Below are 4,839 nucleotides of genomic sequence, written 5' to 3'. Positions count from 1 at the left end.
CACACACCAAGGGAAAAACAACAACAAAACCCTAGCATGAATGCTACACATGAATGATTCAAGTGAAATTAACACAGAAAAGTAACGATAAAATTTTAAACACAGATGTAAGAGACATAAAAGGCAGCAAATAAGGCGACGGGTAATAGGGATATGGACAGATAGACACATTATGTGAAAGACAGAGAGAGGGAGAGACAGAGGGGAGAGAGAGACACAGACAGACAGACAGACAGAGATGTAAAGATATGTCAGTGTGGGGAAAAAAAAAAGAAGAGTTGGGTGAGGGTGGTTCACAATTTGTAATACATGTAAGTATACAAAATCGTAGACGTGACCAGACTAGAGTTTGATTTCGTTTGTTTGTGTCCACTGTAAAGAGAAAATCTCTGAAATAATATTCTATGGCGTGATACGTTATCAACTGATTGACGCATTTCGACATAGTTTGTAAGGATTGTCAATGACAATATTATACCAGATTTTCGGTCTGGCTTTCGGTACGCATGTACTGTCCAAGTTTCTCTTTGAATGTTGTGGTGGAAAAGGGTTCTTTGAGGTGTTTGGGGAGATTGTTCCAGCAGTGCGTGCCGGAATATGCCAAACTCGATTTATAAAGGTCTATTCTTGGCTTGGGTAGAGTAAGAGTCGCATTTCGGGAGTTAGGGTTGCGAGTTTCATAGCAGACAATGGTTTGGTGTAGATAAGTAGGGCATTTACCGAATATAATTTTATGCATAAGTACGCACTTATTCAATATTAGGTGCCTTGTCAAGGGAAGAGGTGCTGGCAGTTGATATTGATGACTGCGTGTGTTTCGTAAAACACCATTGAGGTGTTTTACAGCACGTCTGTGTACAGAATCTAGTTTTTTCATGAGCACTTCACTGCAGTTGTCCCAAACGTTTGAAACGTAATTAATTCTAGACATGATGTGAGAATGGAAAAAGAAATAGGAAGCCTCTGGACTGACGACATGTTTTAAACGGGATAATAGGTAAACATTTTTTGCTGACCTTGATAAAGAACTGATATGTGCCTCCCATTTTAGCTGGTTGTCAATAACGACACCAAGGTGTCGATGTTCTGTAACTTGTTCAATAGCTTGGCCATCGATTGACAAAGTGAGCGGATTTAAGCCACGCTGGTGCTTTTGGCGAGTGGCTACAATCATACTCTTTGTTTTTTCTGGGTTAAGGAGCATATTATTTTCTGTACACCAGTTGGATACTTCGGCTAGGCTGGTTTGTAATCTATCATTAATGTGCTCTGAATTTACTCCATATGTATGAAGAGAAGAGTCATCTGCAAACATGTCGCATGATATTGCAGATGAGGAGATACATAATGGAAGATCATTGATATAAAGGTTGAACAATAAGGGGCCAAGCACAGAGCCTTGGGGAATGCCCATTTTAGTTATTCCCATATTCGAAAAGGTCCCGTTTACTAATACACTCTGCTTTCTTTCTTTTAAGTATGACTCAAAAAAATTAACAGAATTTGTATCAAGCTGATAAACCCGTAGCTTTTCGAGAAGTATTCGATGGTTAACGAGATCAAATGCTTTCTTCAAATCTAGAAATACAATTCCGTTGATTTTTGTTGTTGTCATTTATAGCTGTGAGCAGTTTATCTAAGAGACTGGTGAGGGCTGTCTGACAGGAGTGTTTTGGGCGAAACCCTGACTGATTTTGATGAAGCAAGTTGTGCCGGTCAAGATATTGCAAAAGGTGCTTGTGTACGTGTTTTTCAAGTGGTTTAGAAAGCGATGATAGTATTGATATTGGTCGGTAATCGTTCAGGTCAGAGGGATTTTTTTTTACTTTATGTAGTGGTATGATTTTGGCAGTTTTGAACATAGTTGGAAAAACACTTTTTGAAATACTGAGGTTATAAATATATGTCAGATGATGCACTGTATATGGCAGTGATAGAAGCAGAATTTTATTGCTGAGTCCGTCACAGCCATGTGTGTGTGTGTGTGTTTTTTTGTCCAAGGTTGGATATGTATTTACCGACCTCATAAACGGTTAGTTGTGGAATTCGAAATGTATCTTGTTGGCTGAGCCTGTCTGAACAAAATGATTTTAGACTGACTGGACATTCATACTGATCTGAGTTTTGTTTCAGACGATTTGTCAAACTTTCCGCGATGGATAGGAAGAGAGACACAGAGAGAGAGAGTGTCTGTCTGTCTGTCTGTCTGTCTGTCTGTGTGTCTGATTGTGTGTCTGACTGTGTGACGGTGTCTGTGTGAGTTCGCAGTTTGTGTGTGTGTGTGTGTGTGTGTGTGTGTGTGTGTGTGCGCGTGCGCACTCGCATGCGTGCGCGTGTGTGTCCATGCGTGTGACTGTGTATGTCTATATTTCTGAGTGTGCATGTCTGTGCGTATGAATGTGCGTCTTTCTGTCTCTGTCTGTCCGTCAGTCTGTCTGTCTGTCTGTCTGACTGACTGCATGCTTGCTTGCGTGTGCAAGCGCCTGCAGAGGCAAGCGCGCGTATGCAGACTGTGCGAACGTATATTCCTATGTCGTGTACTTATGCTCAGTCGTGCATGTTTGTGCTTGCTGGTGTGTGCGTGAGTGAGTGAGTATGTGTGTGTGTGTGTGTGTGTGTGTGTGTGTGTGTGTGTGTGTGTGACTCTGTGTGTGTGTGTGTGTGTGTGTGTGTGTGTGTGTGTGTGTGTGTGTGTGTGTGTGTGTGTGTGTGTGTGTGTGTGTGTGTGTTGGTGCATGTGGGAGAGAGAGGGAGAGAAAGAGAGAGAGTGCAGAAGGTAGAGAACTGCAGGATTCCTCTTTCCTGCAAGGAGGGCTCAGTTGCCTCCCATGCCTCCCATTTCATGATTGCATGAATTGTGTCTGTTTGACTGTTTTGTCTGTCTGTCTCTCTGTGTCTTTATCTCTGTCTCTGGCACGGTCACACACACACACACACACACACACACACACACACACACACACACACACACACACACACACACACACAAACATACACACAAACACCAGTTGTTGTTTTTCTAAAAACAACAACAAAAAAACACACACACCAAAACAAAACAAAACAAAAAACAACAACATTTTAATGTTCTCTCGCTCACAACATCTGTGAACACGTACAATACATGATCTACAGAAAAACAGATAATAAAGTAGATATGAAAAACAGAATATCTAACTGAATAAATAAATGAATAAATATTTTTTTTTTAAATAGATAGATAAATGGAATAAATAAATAGATCGATAAGATAAATAAAGCAATCCTCAAGTCAAACAATCCATAAAGAAACAAAGAAACAAAGAAAAAATCAACAAAAAATAAATAAATAGAAATGAAGTACGAGGGAAACTGAAATCAAGCAATGTCCTTTTTATGTAAGCATTAAAACGAAGTTCCCCTCGGTGTATTATTGGTTCTCCTCCTCCTCCTTCCTCCTCCTCCTCCTCCTCCTTCTTCTTCTCCTTCTTCTTCTTCACACAAATCGAAATTAACAGTTCATGCCGCATGCCTGGTCGTTGATATATTATAAATTATGTAGGTAAACGCACCCAGGACAGAAATGTTCAATGCTGAAGATCACAACTGTTACTATGTTTCCCCTCGGTATAGTAATGATTCTCCTCCTCCTCCTCCTCCTCCTCCTCCTCCTCCTCCTCCTTCTTCTTCTTCTTCTTCTTCTTGCTGCTGCTGCTGCTGTCATGTAGGTACACGCACTCAGGAAAGAAATATTCAATGTTGAAGATAGTAATTGTTATCTATAGTTTCCATCAGTGCATTATTTGTTCTTCTTCTGCTTCTCATCCTTCTGCTTCTTCTTCTCCTTCTTCTTCTGCTGCTTCTTCTTCTTCACACAAATCGAAATTAACAGTTCATGCCGCATGTCTGGTCGTTGATATAATTATTATACAGTATGTAGGTAAACGCACCCCGCAGCACAGAAAATGTTCAAATGTTGAAGATCATATGTTTCCAGGCGGTGGATAAAGTCCTATTTCTAGCATCCTGAATGACTGCACCTATTTTACCGGCAGGCAGTTTTTATTTTTGCGCATGTATGAAACGATATTACCATTAGTGTGTGTCATAACCCGTTCTCAGTGGTTTCAGTTTCAGTTTCAGTTTCAGTAGCTCAAGGAGGCGTCGCTGCGTTCGGACAAATCCATATACGCTACACCACATCTGCCAAGCAGATGCCTGACCAGCAGCGTAACCCAACGCGCTTAGTCAGGCCTTGAGAAAAAAAAACAACACATATATACAGACAGACAGACAGACAGACAATTCAGACACTGACATCGGCTCCTTTGGGTCCAGCGGTTCCGCGGGGCACCAGCGGCAGACACACAGCACGGACAGCACAGTCATACAGCACAGACAGACATACAGGCACAGAGGAACAGACAGATGGATAGGCAGACACAGACAGATGACGAACGAACAGACAGAGGGACAGACAGACAGACAGACAGACAAACAGACACAGACACACAGCACAGAAAGAGGGGGAAAAAAAACATAGGGACAGCCAGACACACAGACAGAGGGACAGACAGACAGACAGAGGGACAGACAAACAGACAGGCAGCACAACACAGACAGGGGAACAGACAGGCACAGGGGAACAGACAGACACAGAGACAGACAGCACAGACAGAAAGACATTGGAACAAACAAAGGGACAGACAGCCAGACAGACAAAGGAACAGACATACAGACAGCACAGCACAGCACAGCACAGGGGAACAAGACGGAGGGACATACACACACACATACATACAGACAGACAGACAGACAAGTCAGACACTGACACTATCGTTTTATATGTTTGTTTTTTTT

The sequence above is a fragment of the Babylonia areolata genome, chromosome 30 (genome assembly GCF_041734735.1).
Source record: "Babylonia areolata isolate BAREFJ2019XMU chromosome 30, ASM4173473v1, whole genome shotgun sequence".
Classification (NCBI taxonomy): Eukaryota; Metazoa; Mollusca; class Gastropoda; order Neogastropoda; family Buccinidae; genus Babylonia; species Babylonia areolata.
This window is presented reverse-complemented; position numbering follows the sequence as displayed.